General features: G+C 38.3%; 1 protein-coding gene across 2 annotated transcripts in view; it reads right to left on the reverse strand.

Moving 5' to 3' along the window:
• Specc1 (sperm antigen with calponin homology and coiled-coil domains 1) overlaps window positions 1–23,869 on the reverse strand; it is a 269,979-nt gene extending 246,110 nt beyond the window's left edge. The window contains exons 1-2 of one of the 2 annotated variants that reach the window (XM_071603066.1): window positions 23,316–23,476; window positions 23,147–23,240 (exon numbers count right to left, since the gene is read on the reverse strand). The gene's annotated coding sequence lies outside the window, so the exon portion shown is untranslated. Of the gene's footprint in view, window positions 1–23,146; window positions 23,241–23,315; window positions 23,477–23,779 lie in introns of those variants that run through there. The other variant, XM_071603067.1, reaches the window with a different exon arrangement.
• Between the last annotated feature and the right edge of the window lie 511 nt (window positions 23,870–24,380).

The raw sequence follows: 24,380 nt of genomic DNA on the forward strand, positions 1-24,380 counted from the left end.
TTTGGTATCTATAGGGGGTTCCTAGAACCAATCTCCTTGGAACCCTAGGGACAACTGTACTGAAAAAGGAATAAACAATTATGGAGCTAGGTGTGATGGTGCACACCTGTAATCCCAGAGACTCAGGAGGCTGAGAAAGGAGGACCACAAGTTCAAAACCAGCCTCAGGAACTTAGTGAGACCCTCAGCAACCTAGCAAGACACTATCTCAAAATAAAAAATAAAAAGGATTGCAGATGTGGCTCCCTTGTAAGTATATGCCTTTACAACTGAGAGTTCAATCCTTAGTTAAAAAAAAAAACAAAAAACCTTGCAGATTATGGCCAATCTATCTTTTCAATGTGAAGTATGTACAGTGGGTACCAGTGTCTGCTTTCTCAGAGGAAGTACACTGGCTGTTAAGGGGAAAGGTGTTCACACAGATATTTAAAATGAGAAATGAGAGGCTGAGGCTATAGCTCAGTGGCAGAGAACTTGCCTAGTATATGTGAGGCACTGAGTTCGATCCTTTTTATGTGCTGCACCACATAAAAATAAACAAATAAAATAAAGATATGCTGTCAACCTACAGCTACAAAAAAAAAAGAGGCATGACATAAAACTATTTCTTCATAACAGCGATAATACTGATGAAGACTAGATGACTCAAGTAGTATACTTTCGTAATCATATTTGGGGCAGCCTGAGTCTTAGTCAAAACATCATGATTTTTATTGACAAGATCTTAGGATCTTTTTTAAACATTTTTTTTTTTTAGTTTTAGATAGACACAATGCCTTTATTTTATTTTATTTACTTTTATTTGGTGCTGAGGATTGAACCCAATGCCTCACACATGTGAGGCAAGCACTCTACCACTGAGTTATAGCCCCAGGCCAGGATATCTTGATATGATCAAACTGCCATGCAGATAACTGAATCTCCATGAGTTTGACTTCCCTTGTAGTTGACAGTTTTCTTCACAAACTGGGGAAATGAATTTTTGATATATTATTAGCATATTTAAAAACTACATTGAAATGCTGCAAAATGATACAAAGAAACATTTTCCAGAATCAAAGAGTAGATGAGGGATCCACTCACCATTGTCAGAGAGAAACGCAGAGCCTCCCAGCTTTTAAGGAAGAATATGCTTGTTTCCTCAGCTGTGGAAAGTGACCTTCAGTAAGAAACTACTATAATCTCTGTGTCCATATTTACCCTGAATGTACAGCTCTATCAGAGTCAAAACACTTTTAAACATTCTTGATGACCTATAATTCTAAGTTAGGTTTTCTGTTAACAAAAATAGGGAAGAAAAGAAATGAGGGGCTGGGGCTGTAGCTCAGTGGTAGAATGCCTGCCTCTCACATGTGAAGCACTGGGTTCCATCCTCAGCACCACTTAAAAATAAATAAATAAAGATATTATGTCCATCTACAACTAAAAAAAGAAAAAAGAAAAGAAGTGGAAAAGCTGTCCTAGAGTTTAAGATTATAAACAATGTGATTTCTCTTACAAATATATGAAATATGGTATGATTAATTTAAAATCATTTAATATTTATATTTTTAAAGATTATGGTGCATAATTTTGGCTTTCTATTCTAAAATACATCTATAAATTCATAGGAGGTATCTCTTAAAAGTCAGGGTTTTCCACCAGAATACAATAATTTATTGTGCATGTGACAATTTGTTAAAAGGGGTGGTCTCATGTCAAGTGTTCTTACCACAATAAAATAAATATTATGGCTGGGCACAATTGCACAGACCTGTAATCCAGTTAATTGGGAGGCTGAGACAAGAGTACAACAAGCTTGAAGTTAGCTTCTACAAACTAGCAAGACCCTGTCTCAAAATTTAAAAAAAAAAAAAAATAAAAAGGACTGTGGTAAAGCACCCTTGGATTCAATCCTCAGGATCCAGTAAAAAAAAAAAAATGTGTTTATATTTGGCCATTTTCAGGCATCATTTTTCTGTATGCTTTATTCATTTTGTTTTGCTGTGTATATAGTATATAAAATGGACAAATGAATCCCAATTGTTCAACATTCAGTCTCTAGATGTTAAAGAGGTTGCTAATATGACCAAGTAGTTAGCAAAAGTTGGTACCTTGGTACATTTTGTGTTGAAATTCATAGGAAAACTTGTCATCTGTAAAAGACTTCTGGGTAGGAATTTATTCAACCATCTCTAAGTGTTACATATGTCTGTGCTTGTCCACTGGATTGAAAGTCAAGAGAAGGAAGTGAGGAGGGAAAGGTTCAAGAACAAAATGGTCATATTACAAGGTACCTCAGATTATAACCATTGCTAAGTATGCAATTTTATTTACCAGTGCTGTGTGCAGAGTGGACAGGTTCTTATGTGGAATATCTAGTCCTTTTATATATTCAGAAATATTTGATACATTTAAAAGTAAAAGTAGTAGGATTTTTTTTTTAATAGGACTTTTTTATTTTTTTTAAGGGGAGGGGTTTGAAGATGTCAATGATAGAGTGCTTGCCTAGCATGTGTGAGGCCCTGGGTTCCATCCCCCAGTATAGCAAAAATAGATAATATGAACAATTTTTTTAAGTTCAGAGAAGCACCACTACCATGAATAAAGCTCAGTTCTTAATCTAGTGGGATTCCTAGTCTAATTGTGAGTCAGACATTGAGAAACAATTAATTACAGTGATGTGATCACAGCAATTACAGAAGTATCTGCTGGGGTTTAGGGAAGAAGAGGGGAGGGATGTCTCACTTTCTGTAGATAAAGTTGGAGAGTTGGTGAACGCTTGCCAAAAAGCAGAGAGGACTTCACACACTAAATCACAGAAACAGGAAGAGCCATGGCAATCATCAGCCATTTCTGATGGCTACACTTCCTACTGCATGAGGCATGAGAGGCGGAACTGGAAAGCAAAGCCAGTCTCAAACCTCGGGTGACTTCACCTGCCCTGCTAAGGTGAGGTTACCTCTAGCCAGTAAAAACAATTTAACCAAAGAATAGAGATGATCAAGTTCACATTTTAGAATGACAGCTGTTTGTAGTCGGGGGACAGATTATAAGGGAATAAAACTGGAGACAATTTAAACAGTCTAGATGAGAAATAACGATAGAAGAGAGTGACAGTGAAAATAAGAACAGTCTAAACCAATACATTTGTTGGAAATAACAGGATTTGGTCACAGGTTGGATTTAGGGAAGAAAAAAGGAATTTCCTAGTTTGGATTCAGTTTGCTGAGACTGGGAAAATAGGTTTGCTGTGTATGTTGGTTAACTATTTATTGCTGTGTAACAAATCACCCACAATTATTGGCAGCTTAAAGCAACAAATGTGCTGTCTCAGTGTTTCTGTGGGTCCAGAGTCTGGAGGAGGCTTAGCCGGCTGGCTCAAGCTCAGGATTTCTTGTCAGGATGCTAGCAGGGACCCCAGCATAGGAAGGCTCAGCTGGAGCTGGAAGATACACTTCCAAGTTCACTCACATGCCTGGTAAGGTACAGCTGGTTATTGGTGGCCCATCTTAGTTCCTTGCCAAGTGAACCTCTCTATAGCACTGTTAGAATATCCTACCAACATGGCGTTTGGCTTCCCAAGAGCAAGTGACCCAAAAGAGAGGAGATCAGAAAGAAGCCAGTCACAACATCTTTAATGGCCTAGTCCCTTCATGCCATCACTTCTGTCTCATTCCACTAGCTGGAAGGAAGATGCTGAGTCTGGTCCATGGCCAAGGGGAGGGACATTAAGCTCCACCTCTTAGAAGGAAAAGTATCAGAGCATTTGTGGAAACATTTTAGAAGCATCACATTATGGAAGTGGAGTTGAATTCATGTTCAAATTCATGCTGAATTTGAAATGCCCAAGACATACCACTGGAAAGGTTCAACAGTTGCCTTCCCCAAGAACACAGCAAGGTCCCAAGAACACAGCAAGGTAAGGAGGTCACAACTAAGAATTCAGCAAGATTATAGAATTAAGTAGGAAACTAAAGGTAAAGGAAATGGAGTCAGCCTCTCCTAAAAACTGAGCCCTGAAAGGAAGTCAACAGTTACAGGCAGAATAGAGGTTGATGGTTCAGTTATTTTTAATGGTAAGAGGCATATGAGTGTGTTTTTAGGTAGAAGGAGAAATTAAAATATGAACAATAAGGGGATAATTGACAAAGGTCTCTGCAGAATCCTTCATCCATCAACCTGAGACCCAGGGAGGAACACCTCTTTATTGAGAGAAAGGAAAAAGAAGAAAGAATCAGTGCTATTTGCATGGTTCTGTCTCTAGAGCAAATGGATAGGTGAGAAATCAGTTTAATTGTTACCTACACCTTCCTTTCTTCCCTTATGCTGGATGCAGACCCCTGTTTCATCTCTCTGGCCTATACTAGGTTTCAGTACGGTGGCTGACTTGCTACCCCAATCTCTACCCTCCCTACAGTCCCTGCTCCTTCCTGGAATGCCACTTCATTGGGCTGCTTATCTAAGAAGTGATGACTTCTGCTTGGTCTCAGAATCTCCTCAGTGGAAATCTCCATCAGCAGCCCCAATAGACTTGGTATCTTGGGGCTGTTCCTGCTCCCAGTTTGAGGTCTAGCAGGATCTCAGCCTGGTTCCCTGGTTTGGGTAAGGTACTAAATATCCTTGAATTCTAGTTTCTCTTCAGTGTGAAACAAATGAAACAGTATATCCACTGATGTTATTACCTTTTGGGTCTATTCAAAGTTGTTCTTATTCAATGCCCAATCAATCTAGTTCCCTTTCTATTAGGTATGACCTCAACAAAATTTGGTCAAACAGCAGGTGAACATTAAACGACGACAATTCCTGGAAATGAATATGCTGATGCCAGCAATTCCCTATTTTAGCAGTTACCATGGTGACAATGAGCACGTGTGAATGTTTAAAGCTTTCTTTGAAACATACCATCTTACTAACTCATGATATTAAAACTATAGAAATTATGGGGATATTTCTTATTTGAAAAATTTTAATGAACAAAGCAAATTAAGTTAGTAATATTTTAGTTACTGTTTATAAGTCACATACTTTTCTAGGCTTTTCTATTATAGGTCCCTTTTCTAGGTGCTTTTCCTTATCATATTTAATTCCACATAAGCCACTATGGAATAGGGATATTTTTCTCCTTCTGAGCTGTTGAGGAAACTGCGGAGCAAGGTAATTTACTCAAGTCCACACAGTTTGCATATAGATACTTGAGATTTATACAGAATCTTACCTAACTCTAAGGTGCACGCTTCCCATTTGCCACAATGTCTTTCCAATAAATAGTAACTAATATTAATTATTAACTATATCAACCTCCTACTAGATGTTGCCCCCAAGGTTGATCCACTATCACCCTGCTTTATTTATTTATTTTTCCTTATAACTGATCACAACCTGGGGCTGGGGTTGTGGCTCAGTGGTAGAGTGCTTGCCTAGCACATGTGAGGCACTGGGTTCGAACCTCATCACATTAAAAAAAATGAAATAAAGATATTATGTCCACCTGTGACTACAAACTAAATATTAAAAAAAAAAGAACTGATCACAACCTGAGATTTTCTTATTTATTGCCTAACTCCCCCACTAATTATAAATTCAATGAGAACAGCGTTCTTGTCTATTTTGTTCCCCACTGCATGTCGGTACGCAGGAAATTGTCTAGAGAAAGCAGGTAATCAATAAGTTTTCATTTCATTAAATGAATAAAGGGCTGGGATTGTGGCTCAGCGGTAGAGCGCTCGCCTAGCACGTGAGAGGCCCTGGGTTCGATCCTCAGCACCACATAAAAAATAAAATAAAGATATATAAAAAACATTAAAACACATTTGAATAAAAATAAATAAATGAATAAAAATTCCAAAGGAAGAAAAAAGCACTAAAATAAATGTTTACATAAATATAACAATTTAAAAGAAATAATATGACAAGCTCAAGACCAAATTTAAATAAGTAACTTGAAGAAATAGCCAAATGTTTTTTGGGGATATACTGTACTAGGTTTTTCCATGTACACTATTTTCAGTGAAGCAGTTAGCAAACTTGCAAGATCATAATAACAAAAATGTGCTTATATTAGTCTGAAATTGTAGCTAAGACATTCTTCTTTACCAGCTCATGCATACATTAGTCTAAAAATTTGTAACAATTTTTTTTTCTTGAAGAATATCCATAGCCAGCTTATTTAGCTAAAGGAGGATGAAGCTATCAAATGTAACCTAAATTGGGCCATTTAATGTCAATATATTATAGACCAAAAAAAAAAAAAATCATCCTGATTTCCTCTGCCAACTTTATCAGCAAGTTCATTCCTTGTGTCACTGGGGAGCTGGGGTAAAATACTGTAGAGTGACCAACAGAGAATGCTGACTTCTGTTAGCAAAATCAATTCAAAGCAGGTAAGTGGATGCATATTCTAACAATGAATTAGGCCCCAAAGAATTATCTAAAGTAAATCACTGTTAAGATACTACTAAAATCTTCCAACATGACTTCCCTTCAAAATAATTTTATTGAATTAATTGAAGGCAGAAGGATCACTTGAGCCCAGGAGATCAGGGCCAGCCAGAGCAACATAGAAAAATCTCATTTTTTTTTTTTTTAAAAGGAGTTTTATAGATTGTCCACATACAGACATAAAAATATGTGTTGCATGGGCTGGGGCTATAGCTCAGTGGCAGAGCGCTTGCCTAGCATGTGTGAGGCACTGGGTTCTAAGCACCACATTAAAAAAAACTACACAAAGAAAGGCATGCTGTCCATCATCTATAACTATTAAAAAAATATGTGTAGCAGCGATAGTATGATTAGGTTAGTATGAGCAAATTTCTAGGAAAAAAAATTTACTGTATGCACAGAAAAGATCTCAAAGACTAGAAACAAAACAGTTGGAGGAAAATTGGGAATTTTCACTATGTCAAGCATCTACATTATCTGCAACTTTTACCACAAGCAGGAATTATTACTTTTTTCTTTTTTCTGCTTTTCTTTATTACGTTTTTATTTTTTTGTAGTTGTAGATGGACAGCATGCCTTTATTTTATTGGTTTAGTTTTATGCAGTGCTAAGGATCAAACCCAGTGTCTCACACATGCTATGCAAGTGCTCTGCCACTGAGCCACAGCCCCAGTCCCTCTTCTTTTCTTTTGAGATGAAATTTCACTATGCTGCCCAAGCTAGTCTTGAACTTGTGGGCTCAAGCCATCCTCTTGCCTCAGTCTCCTGAGTAGCTGGGACTACAGGTGCAGGCCACCACCCCTGGCTAAGAATTACTTTTTGAAAGAAGACATCACATTTAAAGACCAAAAATATTTCTTTAAATAGTGTCTTTTTATATTTATACACATTTTACTTGTTAAATGTAATGGTTAATATTTTAATCATTCCTTTTAAGTTCTATTTATTCACTCAAATGCAGGTTATAAATAAATCTACTTTCCCGTGTCCTCTGCCTAAACCTTCTCCGAGCAAATTGAAAAAAAAAAAAAAGCTATAACTTTATAGTCCTTTTATTATTTCACTTGGAACTGTTATTAAAATGCTATACTACTACTCCCTCAAGTAAAAGCAAACCTAGGACCTGACACGAGGCTTCCTTGGTAGCTCCTTTTAATGACTAAGTTCTATGCTTATATTCATCTTTAATTTAATGACTACATATAAAAAGATTCTATGTTTTTCTCATTTCCCCTTTTAAAATTTTTATTTTAACGGATACATAAAATTGTACCTATGAATGGGGTACCATATAATGTTCAATTCCTGTATATATCACTGTGTGATGTTTTCATCTGAATTCAATTTGTTTAGAATCCTGTCATACTCTTCTGGGTGAAGATAAGGAAAAGAAATTGAGCCATTGACTGACTTCAAAGGCATATAGTAATACAGTAGGAGAGTCATTCAGTAAAAGAAAAAGCACAGGTCTCCTATCCAAAGGCTCAGCACACCAGTTTTATACCACTCACTTCTAGGGTGAACCATAAACCTTTGAGAGTCACTTTCAACAAGCATTTACACTGAATCCCCACCATTACCTTATTTAATCCACTGGAAAGAACAGTCTCATGCCTTATAATAGCCGTTTTTAATATGCTGAAGCCAATAAAATGCTTTCCATTCAACAAGAGAAACAAGTTCTGAAACACTTAATAATTTGCCCACAGCCTACCAACATATCCACGCAACTTGACTATTCTCCACTCAGTCAGAACATTAGGAAAACACTCGAATCAGGCTAAGGAGGAAGCTCAGTGATAGAGCAAGGAATGTACAAGGTACTGGGTTCCATCCCTATACTGCCCCTACCACAAAGTATTTAATATTAATATTTATATTTATATAAATGACTATAAATTATTAAATATCATTTAAACACACATTGATACTAAAAAAAGGAATTAAAGGATGGGGGAATAAAGTCCTTCTCTAAAGAATACGAGTTAACTAATGTAAAGAAAAATAATAGAATTAGGAAATTACCATTTTGTAACCCTAATATATTGATCAAGATGTGTCAAAAGTTGAGTAGAAAGTGGTTGGGGGAAAAGCATGCTCACTTGATATCAAAGTTTCACCCCACAGATAATTTATTAATTTCAAAAAGGAAGATGCAACCAAGCTTGCCATCCCCACCAGCTGTGCAACCTGACATCACGCGCCTCCTCATGAGACGTAGGAGATATGCAGCATCACCTGTGTAGCCTGCTTGTCAATGCTATTCCTTTGAAACTCATCATGAGTTTCGTGAAAGACTTACACAAATTCAGAACATGGGACAGTTTACTGCTTGCCTGGCCTCTTAAATAAAACCGTTTCACAAAAACATGGCGTGGACTTGGGCTACCAGTAAGGTGGAGATGGTTTTCCTTATTCTACTCCTTAAGTACAGTTAAAAATGCTGGACATCAGAGATAGAACAAATATAAACAGATTCTGAAAGGTGGGGAGAAGAAGGCAGGCTGTCTGTCTAGGGAACCTACAGCCCAGGGAACACCCCAGTGATGAGTCAATAAATTTTCTTATTGCCTCGTTACCCCAAACATGGAGCTGAAAAAGCAAGTGATTTGGAAACACTGAAAGACACAGATGTAAAGAACTTTAAGAAAAGCCTTCTCAGGCCAAAGGTCCAGGAAAGAGGCATTCTAGTAAGATGGAAAATATTTAGGCCACACTGCTCTACTCCAGCCCAGTAACACACACACACACACACACACACACACACACACACACACAAAACAACTAGGCCTTACCCTACCCCCATTCTAACAGGAGAATAGGGAGCCCAGGCTTCCACCTTCATGAAGACATACAAGGCACCTAGTGCCTCACTAGGACAATGTCAGGAAAAGCTGGCAAGAATGAACCCACTCCACCACCATCTTCCCAGCAGCATCAGTGGAATTGATACTTCCAGTCTGTATAGTCTGGTTTTGTTGTTGTTGCTGTAATAAAATACCTGAGGCTGGGTACTTTACAAAGAAAAGAGGTTCATTTATCTCAGTTCTGGAAGTTCAAGAGCCTGACACCAGCATCTGTTCAGCTTCTGGTGAGAGCCTTCCTGCTGGGTCCTAACACAGCAGAAGATATCCCACAATGAGACAGAGTATGCAGGCCAGAGAGGCTTGTTTTTCTAATAAAGTCACTCCAGTTATAACCCATTAATGCTCTAATCCAAGTAGAGTCTGTATGACCCAAACACATTTATTAATTTTGCCACCTGGTCCCACCTTTTTTTTTTTTTTTAATATTGGGGTTTTAACCCAGAGGTACTTTACAATTGAGCTACACCCTCAGCCCTTTTTATTTTTTATTTTGAAACATGGTCTCACTAAGTTGCTTAGGGCCTTGCTAAATTGCTGAGACTGGCCTCAAACTTGCTATCCTCCTGTCTCAGCCTCTTGAGCCACTGGGATTACAGGCATGTGTCACTGCATCCAGCTGGTTCCACTTCTTAATACTTCATGATATGAATTAAATTGCAAAGTGAGTTTTTGCCTGGCCTCTTTTGTTTGGTTTTGGTACCAAGGATTGAACCCAGGAGTACTTAACCACTGAGCCACATACCCAGCCCCTTTTATATTTTGAGATAGGGTCTCACTAAGTTGCTTAGGGCCTCGCTAAATTGCTGAGACTGGCTTTGAACTTGCGTTCCTCCTGCCTCGGCCTCCTGAGCTGCTGGGATTAGAGGCGTATACCACCATGCCTGGCTGCAAAGTGAGTTTTGATGAGCACATTCAAACCATAGCATACTCCTGCCCAGCAGGGTGAAGGCAGCCCTTCCTCTTCCTGTTGGTATAGTGTCATTCAATTGAGAAAAGATCACCAACATCTGAGATAATACAGATGTCAGAATTATCTGATAGTGATTTTTAAAAAGCCATCATCTTTAAAACAATTATGAATGTGATAGTAAAGAAGTAAAAGACACATATTTTGATGGAATTTTAGAATTGAAAAATATAATAACCAAACACCCTCCAAAATGTAAAAGAATCACAAAAGAAAGTGCCCTCAACAGAAAGAAAATTAGGAAAGAGAGAATTTAAAAACATGAGAACAGAAGAAATAACATGTTAAAAAAAAAAAAGTATGTATTTACAATGAAATTTCTATCTTAAGATTTCTAAATTAGCTTTAATGGATGAAGCAAAAATTATAACTGTGATCCTAAAAGTATGTAGAAACTCATAAATAGGGAAAGTAAAGAAAGATAAAGTTTCTACACTTCACTGAAGTGGTAAAACACTGATGCCTGCAGATTTTGAAAAGTTATATAAAGTAATAATTAGAGCAACCACTAATAACATTATGCAAAGAGATAGGAAGAAAAAGACTTCAGAAAAATCCAAATGGAATTCTAAAAATATTCAAAAAAATCCATAGGAAGACAGAAAAAAGAAAACAGAAAAATAAAAATAAAAAAATAAAGATGTTGTGTCCACTGAAAACTAAAAAAAAAAAAAAAAAATTAAAAAACTATCTCTCTCTCTCTCTCAAAAAAAAAAAAAAGGAAAACAGAACAAACTATTTACAAAAAAAAAAAAGTAAGCAAATGTCAGGTTTAAGCTCTAACCTATCAACAGTTATGATATAAATGACTTATGGTTGAAATTAAAAGATGGCACAGTATGTCATGTGAACTTCAATGAAAAGAAAATAGGAGGGCTGGGGCTGTAGCTCAGTGGTAGAGTGCTTGCCTCACATGTGTGAGGCACTGGGTTCAATCCTCAGTACCACATAAAAATAATGACATAAAAAGACAATGTATCCATTTACAACCAAAAATTAAAAAAAAAAAAAGTAAGAAAGAAAACAGGAGCATGGTGGCACACACCTGTAAACCCACCAGCTTGGAAGGCTGAGGCAGGAGGATTGCAAGTTCAAAGCCAGCCTCAGCAACTTAGCAAGGTCCTAAAGCAACTTCAAGAGACCTTGTCTTCGGATAAAATGTATTGCTCAGTAGTTAAGCGCCCCTGGGTTCAATCTTGCTACCAAAAAGAAAAAAGAATAGAAAAGAGAACAGGAGTGGCGGAATCTATTAATAACAGATAAAGTCACTTCAAAAAAGATATAGCTTCGGGGCTGGGGTTTTGGCTCAGTGGTAGTGTGCTCCTCTAGCATTCATGAGGCACTGGGTTAGATCCTCAGCACCATATAAAGTAAAATAAAGATATTGTGTCCACCAAAAAACTAAAAAATAAATATTAAAAAAAAAGATATAGCTTCTATTGGCTCCCAATAATCCTAGGTGTTCCCACTGAAGTGGTAAACAATGACTTTGAAAAGTTCCAAGTTGCACCTCTCCTCTCTACCAGAAGAAAGGAAGTAAATATTAAAAATTAGAACAGAAGAAACAGAGAAGAGAAAAATAGACAACAGAAATGCAAGAACAGAGGCACTACTAGAGAAGAGAGAATAATTCATTCCACACTGAATAAACAAAAAACAAAGGACATGATGAAACGTTATAGAAATAATGAGCAAAAATTCACCAGAGAAAGTAAAAGGTGAGAAAACCAACTGGGCAGGAAAACTGCACATAGAGAAGCACACTGCAGGAAAGCTTCTCGGGGAATGATGAAATTCAAAGTCAAATTCATTCGAGCATTTTTTTTTTAAGTATAAGGGTTTTTTTTTTTTTCAGTTGTTTATTTATTTATTTGTTTTTGTATGTGGTGCTGAGGATCGAACCCAGGGTCTCGCACTTGTGAGGCGAGCGCTCTACCGCTGAGCCACAACCCCAGCCCCATTATTGGAGCATTTATCCGCACTCTCCAAAGATGATTATATAGCTTTTCCCTTTTATTTGTTTAATGTATTAGATGAACATACATCCAATTATCGGAACATTCAGGAAATTTCTAGACTAAAATCTATTTGGTCAAAATTTATTACTCTTCTAATGGTCTGCTGGACTCATTTTGTGCTTATATTTAGGATATTTACACACATACCATACGTGAACTTGGTCTGTAGTTTATTTTTATGGGCTTCTACTGTTCTCTACCTGGGTTATTTTAGCCTCATAAAGTGAGTTGGCGTGCTCTCATGTTTTCTTATGTTCTGGCACATTTAACTAGCATGGGACTCGTCTTCATCAACCTTTGATTATCAGCATTCCTGATTCTATGTCAGAATTTTTTCCCCCTGTCTCTGTTGTCATTCCTGCTTCCTACTTTTGGGTTGCTTACTGCTCCAACTCTCAATCTACCCCAATTCTCCCTTTCCTTAATACCACAAAACCATGATCTCCACTTTCCAGTTTTATTGGGCTAAACTGTCACCTCATAGATTTTTGCAGATGAAGTATCAAAAAAAAAAAAGGCCTTTGCCTCTTTGCTTTATCCTGGCTAACTCCTCTGCTCACTTTATTTAGATATCACCTTCTAAGAAATCTTATCTGACATGCCCCTCCCTACTCCTGCTGCCCAATTTTGTGCTCAACCCTCGTCATCCTTTCTGGTAACTGCCTGCCCACTCATCTGTCTCCCCACCCAAACATTAACTTAATAGACAGAATTTGCATCCTATTCCTCACAATAATCTCAGCACCTGATACACAATTGGTCCTTACTAAGTATTTATCAGCAGACTGTTATACGGTTTGAGCACCCACCCCTAAGTCCAAAAATCCAAGATCTGAAATGTTCCTAAATCAAAAATTTCTTGAATGCCAATATGATGCCACAAGGAGAAAACTTCACACCTGATCTCATATGTGACAGTGGCAGTCACACACAGGTGCACCAAAAATACTGTATAAATTATCTCAGGCTATGTGTGTAAGGTGTATACAAAACATGAATGAATTTTTTGTTTAGACTTGGGTCCCCTCTAGATCTCTTGTGTTTAAGCAAATATTCCAAAATCCCCAAGCGTTTCAGACAAGAGTTACTCAAACTGTGTATAACCTTGCACCTAAGCTACAAAAGAAGGAAGAAAAAATAAATCCTAGTGTGCTGCTGGGGGAATGTAGGATGGTACAGTTACTCTGGAGAACATGTAGTATCCACAGGGCATAGGTTCCAGGATGCCCCTCAGATACCAAAATCTTCAGATGCTTATGTCCCTTACAAAAAGTGGTGTTGTATTTGCACAGGCCCTTCCCATATCCTCCTGTGTACTTTGAATTTTCTCAAGATTACTTGTAATTCCCAATACAATGTAAAATGCTATGCAAATAATTGTTATACTGTATTGCTTAGGGAATAATCACAAGGAACAAAAGCCTACACGTGTTCAATATAGATGTAAATTTTAAAAATAGTTTCCATCCATGATTGGTTGAATTTGTAAACACGAAACCCAGAGATATGAAGGGCCAATTGTTTAGGCACACACTACGACCAGGCAAGGCCACTCCTAGATCTAAATCTCAAAGAGACTCTCACACAAGCCCATAAGGAGACATGTTTGAGTTTCATTCAACATTTCTCGTGGTGTCTGGGGGTAGGAATAAATCTGGGTACCATCCATAGGAGAGCAGAAAGGCAAAATGTGGCAGATATGAAGACCAGGGAGCCACAAAGCAACAGGGATGGACCGTGAGTGATGATAAACATGATGGTGAGTGATGCCACTTAGAAACAGAAAAAAGGCCATAACATGACACTAAAATTACATGCATACAATACAGTATATATACAATGAAAGCATACCTAGGAAACACATCAGAATAGTTGGCTATGAGGGGAAGGAAATGAGAGTGGAGCATAGTGGAGCACACAGAATGAAAGGGCACGTGAACCAACAAATTCAGGACTAAGCAAAGCAAGAGAGGGGCTTGCACGGACCTGTGATGACAAAAGAGTAAAGAATGAGAATATAACTAACTCAGCCCCCCCCCCCCCCCCAATGCCTGGGAAAAGGGAGGAAACAGGTCTACAACCAGAAACAGCCCACAGAGTAAGGCAGAAAAGATGATTTGACAATGGAAGCCCACGCTCAGGTTCAATGACCTCAAAAAGTCTTTCAAAGGAAAACCTTTCATTATGCCATCCACTGCAGACAGAACTCAGACAACTCAAGCAGTTCATTTCAGCTCGGTGCTTTGTATCATCATCCTTGGCACGGAACAAAATTCATTTACATATTAATCAGGGGGATATATAATGGGAGAAGAGACTGCTTTCTCCCTTTTAGCTGTTCTTTCGATAATAGGCACCAACTATAAGCATGTCATCCTTCCAAGGAGACACAGGATGTATAACTAAGTATGACTTGCTATTCAGACCTCAAGGAATCCTCAATCTGGCGGGAGGTCAAATTCATACAAACAAGAAGTTAAGTGATAAAAACTGTAATGCAACCACAGAAGGGGAAGTTAGTGACGAAATGTCATGTGACCCCTGGACGGAGTTTGGGGGAATAGTAATTACAGGGATGGTAGTGGTGTAGGTGATGAACCCAGCCTAATTCCATTTTAAGATTGGGAGCCATCTCGTCACAAAATCACGAAAGGTTCATTTCTGTTTTACTGTAAAATACTAAAATTTCAATTTGGCCTGACCATAATTTGATGTTTTAAAAACTTGCTTGGGATTCCTGTTTGTGCTTTGAACTTATCCGTGCCCAGCTTTCCTTGACCAGATGACAGCCCTCCCTGAAATCCCAGCTACTCCTCATTAACTTTGAGGTTGGAATCTGAGTTTGCTTCCTATCTTGAGATGTTAAACAATGCAGATCCTAAAGCTGCTGTCTGCCCTTGTATTACGCTTGCTAGAACACAGTTAGCTATAAGCTCCCAAGATACCCCACTTTTTGTGCCATAAAAACTTCCCTGTAATCAGATCAGCTGCTGTTCTCTGGCCCTGTTTTTCTGGGTGAGACAGCTGCTGACCAGCTCTCTCTTGTGTACACAATATAAGCTTGCTTTAATTTGGTTTAAATTGGAGTCAATGGTCTTTTCTTTGCATCGTGGTTCAACGGTAGTGGGTTGCAATCAGGATGGCTCTATGGAAAGGATGTAAACGAAGTTGGGAATGGCTATGTTAGATGATGTTCATGTTGAAGTCAATTGAGGGGAAAAATAAATTTAAATGTTTGAGTGTTTCCTTTATGCTCTTTCATGATTATACCTTCAAGTCTATTTAGCAGTGCCATGCTTTGATAGCTTCCAAAGTCAGGAAATGGTTCTTTGACCACAGTTTGTTTATTTTGTTTGTTTTGTATTTCCATGATGCTAGCAAACCTGAGGCATCAGGCATGCGAGGCTGAACATATGCCACCCCAGTTTGTTTTGTAATACTCACATAAATGCTGTTCTCTCCTTGTGAGAGGGCAAAAGATACTTATCTGGCTGGGAGAAGTCATTTCTGGGTACAGTGTCCATCTTTTTTTGAGAAAAATAGGAGGGAACTTTTGAAGGAAAACATAAACATAGCAGGTCTGAGATTGCTGCTATTCCTAACGAACCCGAGGTTGACCCAACTTGACAGGCATTTGGAAACTTGGGGTTCCCACTATCCTAAGGGGTCAGAGTGACTCATTGTGCCTAAACTATTTGTGCAAACACTCCAGTTTATGCTGAACACCTGCTTTCTTTCTGGGAGTCTGGAATATGCTAGGCAAAGGGGGTCCTGTGTGATCAGCTCTCAGTAAAAACCCTGAGCTTTGACTCTCTAGGGACCTTCTCTAGTTGGCAACATTTCATGTGTTATCACAGCTCATTGCTAGGAAAATTAAGCACATTTGTGTGACTGCACTGGGAAAGGACTCTTGGAAGCTTGTGCCTGGTTTCTTTTAGATGTGGACCCCATAATAAACCTTTTCCTTTTGCTGATTTTGCTTTGTATCCTTTCACTGTAATAAATTATGGCCATGAAAGCTGGGTGTAGTGGCTCATACCTATAATCCCAGCAACTCAGGAAGCTGAAGCAGGAAGATCACAAGTTCAAGGCCAGACTGGGCAATTTAGTGACACCCTGTCTAAGAATAAAAAAGGGTGGGAGTGTTCCTGAGTTTAATCTCCAGTATCACTAAAAATAAAAATAATTAAACAACAAATAAAATTATGGCCATGAACACAACGACATGCTGAGTACTGTAAGTCACTGGCAGTATCTACGAATGCTATCTACAAAAGATATGCACACTCTAGGGCTGGGGTTGTGGCTCAGCCATAGAGCTCCCGCCTAGCACATGCGAGGTCCTGGGTTTGATCCTCAGCACCACATAAAAATAAATAAATAAAATAATGGTATATATATATAAAAATATATGCACCCTCTATATGATGAAATTGCACTCCTGGCTATAAACTCACAGAAACATATACATTCATTCAACAAAAGATAAATGCTAGAATGTTCACGACAGCACATTACATAAAGTCCCAAACTGCAAACAACCCAAATGCCAATGGATACATACATTATAAATATATACACAATAGGATAGATATAATAATAAGAATGAAATTAATCAAAAATGAAATAAGCCAAACTCAGAAGGTCAAGAGTAGTTATGTTTCTCTCATGTGCAGAAGGTACAAAGGAAAAAAGGAAAAGAAAGGTGGTGATGGTGAGATCACTTCATGAAATTCAAAGGGAGGCCGGGTGTGGTGGCGCACACCTATAATCCCAGCAGGACAGCAGGCTGAGGCAGCAGGATCCCAAATTCAAGGCCAGCCTTAGGGACAGCAAGGTGCTGAGCAACTCAGTGAGACCCTGAGGAAATAAAGCTGGGATGTGGTTCAATAATCAAGTGCCTCTGAGTTCAACCCCTTTTACACCCCCACCCTCCACCCCCCACCCCCGCAAAAAAAAATCAGAGGGAGATCAGTAGAGGAAAAGGACTATGGTGGGAGGAGGGGAGGGAGGGAGGAAGTGTTGGGGAGTGATACTGCCCTAATTATATTGCTATATTGCATACATGTATGAATACATAACGACAAATCTCATCATTATGTACAACTTAATGCACCAATAAAAAAATGTGGAAGGAGAAAAAAAAAGAATGAAATTAACCACAACTGCACTCAAGAATATAGACAAATCTCACAAATGTAAAGTTAGTGGAAAGAAGTCAGAATCAAAAGAATACAGACTGTATAATTCTAATGTTAAGTAGAAAAATGCAAAATTAATCTATTGTGTTAGAAATCAAAATAGAGGGGCTGTGGGTGTAGCTCAGTAGTAGTGTACCTGCCTAGGATACACGAGGCTTTGGGTTCAATCCATGGCACTACAAAATTAAAACAGAACTATACACATCAAAATAGTGGTTATCCTTGATGGTGAGCACAACAAAGCAGGTTTGGGAGCATAGGAAAAGTTTTCTTCTTATTCTGAAAGCTGATTATATATATATGTAGTTTACCAAAATACATTGAGCTAGACATTTGTAATTTTTACACCTTTGCACATATGTTTCTCAATGAAAAATTGCCAAAAAAATGAGTACCTAATCACAGCCGAGTAGGAAGACTATATGTAACTTACACGTCTTGAGAGATATAAAATGGAACAAGAAAAACTCAGTCCAACAAAAATTGCATAATGGGTGGAGGCTAGCAAGGAGTAAGAAATAGAAAATGAAATAAAACAACAGGAATAAGCCCCCAAATATCAGTAATCAAAATAAATGTAAGTGGTTTAAAGATGCCTATTAAAAGACAAAGATTTCAAGCCAGTCCTGGGGGTGTACCCTTCAAATCCCAGCTACTTGGGAGGATGAGGCAGAAGGACCTCAAGATCAAGGCCAGCCCAGGCAACTTAGCAAGACCCTGTCTCAAAAAAACAAAAAAACAAAAAAACAGAACAAAACAGGGGCTGAGGTTGTAGCTCAGCGGTAGATCTCTCGTCTAGCACCTACAAGGCACTGGGTTTGATCCTCAGCGCTACATAAAAATAAAAACAAATAAAAATAAAGGTATTGTGTCCAACTACAACTGGAAAAAAAATTTTAAAAACAAAAATCAGATGGTGTGTGTAGCAGCGCAATTGCCTAGCATGGTGAGGTTCTGGGATCAATCTCCAGCACCACACACACACACACACAAAAAAAAAAGATAAAATTTTGTAATATTTTATACCCATTAAGTGGATGATTTAAAAAAAAAAACAGAAAATAACATATGTTGACAGGATATGGAGAAATTAGAACCCTATATCTCACTGGTGGAAGTGTAAAATGGTGCAGCCTCTGTTGAAAACATTATGGCAAAAAATCTTCAAAAAATTGAAAATTGAATTAGCTTATGATCCAGAAAACAGGTTCTCATAGAGCTATTGGTACATCCATGGTCATAGCAGCATTACCCACAATAGCTAAAATTTGGAAGCAGCACCAGTACCCACCATTGGCAGACGAACAAATAAGCAAATGTGATGTGTACATAAAGTGGAATATCATTTAGCCTTAAAAGGAATAAAATTCTTACATGTTGTATAAGATAGATGAACCTTGATGAGGTACTATGTTAAGAATCTAAAATAGCTGGGTGCTCTGGCATATGCCTATAATCCCAGTGGCTTGGGAGGCTGAGGCAGGAGTATCAAAGCCAGCCTCAGCAACTTAGTGAGGTCCTAAGCAACTCAGCAAGACCCTGTCTCTAAATAAAATATAAAAATGTGGCTCAGTGGTTAAGTGCCCCTGGGTTCAATCCCCAGTAACCCACCCCCACAAAAAAATAATCTAAAATAGATGGTCATAGAAAGTAGAAATGTAATTGCTAGAGCTAGAGGAGCAGATAATGGGTATAGAGTTTCTGTTTTGCAAGATGAAAATGTTCTGAACAACACTATGAATATACTTGACACTAGTAAACTATACACTTAAAAATGGTCAAATAGTAAATTTTGTGTTCGTATATTTTACAATTTTTATAAAAGATTAATAAGTAAAACAAAAAATGTAGCTAGAAGCTGATCACTAGAGTAACAAGTCAAACAAAACAGAAAATTTAAAATAAATAAGTGAAAAAATATGCCAGATAAATGCTAACAAAAAGAAAACATAACAATATTAATACCAGAAAAAATAGAATTAAAAGCAAAATAATTAAATGAGATGTATCTAGAGCACTTGCCTAGCATGTGTGAGGCACTGGGTTTGATTCCCAGTACAACATAAAATGAAGAAAATAAATGAATAAATAACATAAATGAATAAAATAAAGTCCATAAACATCTAAAAAAAAATTTAAAAGTACAATTCAACCAGAAGATATAAAAATTGTGAATCTTGAAGCACTTAAAAACACAGCTTCAAAAATACAATGTATAGCTAGATGTGGTGGTATATACCTATAATCCCAGCAACTTGGGAGACTGAGGCAAGAGGATCCCAAGTTTGAGACCACCCCTGGGCAATTTAATGAGACTCTGCCTCAAAATAAAATATAAAATAGAGTAGGGGGTGTAGTTCAGTGGTATAGCATATCTAGGTTCAATCCCCAGTACTACATACACAAAAAATAGAATGAATCAAAATATATACATGGTGTATACACACACACACACACACAAACACACATCAGTATGCACATAGCCAATAGAAGCATAACACAAAACATGTACAAGAATCACAGTGGAAATCTTTACCACAACTCTCATAATTAATAGGTTAAATAGAGGAAAAACAAATTAGGGAGATAGAGAACATGAACTATAACCAATAAACTTAAACTTCTACTCAATTTAAGGGCACTGGGAATAGTTATAAAAACTGATAGTTCATTAGACTACAAATTGATTTATGTATATATATATATATATATATATATTTTAGTTTTATGTGAACACAATGCCTTTATTTTATTTTTTTGTGGTGCTGAATGTCGAACCCAGTGCCTCACACTTGCTAGGCGAGCGCTCTGCCACTGAGCCACAACCCCAGCCCAGATTTCTTTTTTTAATCTTTATTTTTCTTTCATTAGTGTGGCAAAATAGAAATCCCAACACTTTCCAGTTACAAAATATTTTTAAATATAGATATATATATATATATATATATATATATATATATATATATATCTTTGAATTCAGTGGAAAAAAACATGGGGAAGCTAAAATTCAAGAATTCAGACAAAATAAAAGCATTAACAACTTTTAAAAAAAATTGTAGATGGACAATTTTTTGCTAGGATTACAGGCATGCGCCATCGCACCTGGCTTAAAATTATTTTAAAATTTGTTCCTTTCCTTCTTGTATCTAACCTTTAAAAAACAAAAAACAAACAAAAACATTTTTCCTTCTCCCTCAAGTATCTTCTTTAGAAGTTCCTTCAGTGACAATAAATTCTTTGTTTTTATAATATCTCAAAATGTCTTGGGGCTGAGGTTGTAGCTCAGTGGTAGAGCGCTTGCCTGGCATGTGTGAGGCACTGTGTTCGATCCTCAGCACCAAATAAAAATAAATAAACAAAATAAAGGTATTGTGTCTATCTGCAACTAATCTTTTTAAATTTTTTATATGTATACATATATTTTAGTTGTTAGTGGACCTTTATTTTATTTGTTTATTTATATGTGGTGCTGAGAATTGAATCCAGTGTCTCACACATGCCAGGCACGAGCTCTACCACTGAGCCACAACTCCAGCCCTGAAACAATTAAAAAAAAAAAAATTAATCCAGGGGCTGGGGTTGTGGCTAAGCAGCAGCGCGCTCACCTAGCATGTGCAAGGCCCTGGGTTTGATCTTCAGTACCACATAAAAATAAATAAATGAAATAAACATATTGTGTCCAACTACAACTAAAAAATAAAATATATATAAAAAGATTAATCCAAACTTTCAATTCAAGAGATCAGAGCTTAAAATAAATTCAAATTAAGTAGAAAGATAAAGAATAAAAATCAATGAAATAGAAAAATAAAAATCAATAGGACTAATCAATAAATCCAAAATCTGGTTATTTGAAAGGATTAATAAAATAAGCAATCATTAGGCAAGTCTTACCAATAAAAAGAGAGAAAAAGCACCAAAAAGTATTAATATTAACAAGAAAGATAACTTCATAAATACATGAGTTTATTTATTTTCTTAATCTAGAATAGTACATACATTATGTTAAAATATATTAAATTTTAATAATGCTAAGGATTTTCTATAAAAATAGAAAGTATTAAATTGACTTTGAAGAAATAGAAAACCTGAGAAATCAATGTTTATGGAAAAAAATGAAAAGGAAGTTAAATACTGATATCAACTTCCTAAAAAACATCAGCAGGGCTGCAGATGTAGCACAGTGGTAAAGGGCTTGCCTAGCATGGGTGAGGCTCTGAGTTCAATCCCCAAAACAGAAAAAAGAAGGAAAAGAAGAAAGAAAACATAAGTAGCAGCCCAGGCAGTCTGCAGTCAAGTTCTGTGAAACTTTAAGGAACAGATAATTCTTCTGCTCCAGAGCACAGAAAATGATGGGAAGTTTCCCAACTTAATCAGTAAGGAGAGCAAAACCTTAATTATGAGCTCACAAAAATGGGGAAGGAAGAAAACTATATACCAATCTTGCTTATAAATATAGATAGCAAACCCTAAATAAAATGTTAGGTTATTGACTCTACCAAACTACCCAAAAGTGCACTTCAAAGTATCCCAAAATTTTAGAGGAAAAAAAAAATCTAGCAGCATAATCACTTATGTTAGTAATTTTAAGATGGACGCCTACATGGTCATATCAATGAATGCTATACAAAAGCATTTGGAAAAAGACCAAAGCACATCCCCAAATTTCAAACTCTTAGTACCTAGGAATAAATACTAACATAAGAGCACACTTAGTGATTTTACAGGAGAAGCATTCCCCTAAAATTAAGCCCAAAGAAGATGTCCTGTTTAACCTTTAAAGTCAACACTGTCGAGAGAATGACCCATGGAAGAAAAGAAATAAGAAGCACAAAAATTAGAAAGAGACATATGGTGTTGCCTCTTAACAGACAACAAAATTATCTAACTGGAACAGCCAAACTAATCAGCTTAAAACTAGTATTAAGGGGCTGCGGTTGTAGCTCAGTGGTAGAGCCCTTGCCTTGCAAGTGTGAGGCACTGGGTTCGATCCTCAGCACCACCGAAAAATAAAATAAATGAAATAAAGATATCGTATTCACCTACAATTAAAAATCACCAATAAAAAAACTAGTATTAAAACATATGCAGAGTTCGGTATGCAGGTTTAGCTTCGGATCTACATATTCAACTTGCTTGTTTTGAAAGTTAATCATGCAAAGCTATTTTCTATAGAGTAAGCTATTAGGATTGACAAATTCATCCCCCCACCACCACCATCCCCATCTTAAACGTTGAAATGAGTGTTTGAAACTGGATAACCAAAATCTGCTGAAACCAAAAATCGTTCTGAAGGGCTGAGTTGTGACTCTACTCAAAAACACTTTATCTCTCGCCTCCAGCTACTGCAGTTACTAATGGATAAGCATGTCAACCAGTCCAACATAATTCATCCGATAGAGGGCAAGGAAGAGCACCTTCACCGGAATAACCCCCCCCCCCCCGCCCCCGAAAGCGTACACTGCTTATTATATAAACTTGCGTGCTGGCAAATGGAGCTCCCACAAAATAAAATTAAGATATTCGGAATCAAACTTGATGTTTTAAAAAATAAGAACATAAAACTAATTTTGTTAAAGGCATTTGGGAAAGGTGGTTGTTACTGTTGCACTCACGACAGGCTGCGCATTACCGGGACACCCACAAGCATCCACACGGTCCTCCTGGGCTCACCAGGTGCACTGCGCGGTGGCACCGCGAGCTAACCCTGGAGACGGGCACCGGCGCCCTTCCGAGGTCACCACAGGACAGGAAGCGGGGCAGAGCTCTGTGGACGCGAGGATGGCCAAGGTCTTAGATCCTGACACTACACGGCAATACCCCCCTCCTCATACACACACACCTCGGGCATCATCAAGGAGGATGTGGGAGGCTTCCCGGGCCCCAAGATACCCGGCCAGGAGCGCCCATGCACCTGTCCCACCACATCAAGGGCTAGGAATGCCTCTCAGGGCCACAGTCTTCGGGAGCCACCTGGCCCTCAGTCCGAGGATCCTGCGCCAATCACCTCCTCCCCAAGCCCGGAGAGGAGGGGGCGGCCACCTGACACTATCACCTGCAGCACTGGTCCCTCCAATCCCAGAGTGAGTCGGACAGAGCGTGACGTCCCTCTCCAACTGGGGACAGGACCTGCTGCACGAAGAGGTACCGGAGCCACACGACGATCACCGCAGCGCGTCTTCCCAGAGGGGCAGTCCTGTGTCCCTGCGCCCGTAATCCCGGACTCTCGCTCGCCCGCTTAAATCGGGAAGACAGCGCAACTAGGCTTAAAGGAACCAGTGGCCGGCGCAGCTCCTACTGACCCACCTCTTTAGGTTCCTGTTGGGCTTCCGCGGTGCCTCTGCAGCTCGCAGCAGCCCCGGCTCGCCGCGCTCGCGGGTGCTCTGTCAAAGGTCCCAGCGATTCCCCCCCACCCCCGGTGCCTACCCCTCCAACCGCCTCTAGAGGGCGCGCGGTAGCTGGCGCGATGCTCCCTGGGAGATGTAGTCCAAGGGCTTCAGCATCTTCGATCTACCCTGCCTCCCTCCGCCTGCCTTGACCAGGTGGTCCATCCTTTCTTCTTCTTGTCTCCTCAATCTTTCATCCTTCGCTCTTGGATAATCCTTGTTGGAGCGTCTCATTGGGAGGCCTGGGTGCCCTTTCAGCACTCTAGACCAGTGTTCTTAAAGTGGCCCAGCACCTTCAGCATCTTGTGGGAACTTGATGAAAATACAAATTCTCCATCTCACCAAGGTTTTTTGATTTTTGTTTTGTTGTTTTGTTTTTGTAGTGCTAGGGATTGAACACAGGCCTCAAGCATACTAGGTAAATCCTGTACCACTGAGCTACATCCCCAGCCCTATTTTTTTTTTTTTTTTTTTTTTTTGAGAGAGAGAGAGAGAAAGAGAGAATTTTTTTTTTTTTTAAG

This window comes from Marmota flaviventris, chromosome 17 (assembly GCF_047511675.1).
Source record: "Marmota flaviventris isolate mMarFla1 chromosome 17, mMarFla1.hap1, whole genome shotgun sequence".
Classification (NCBI taxonomy): domain Eukaryota; kingdom Metazoa; phylum Chordata; class Mammalia; order Rodentia; family Sciuridae; genus Marmota; species Marmota flaviventris.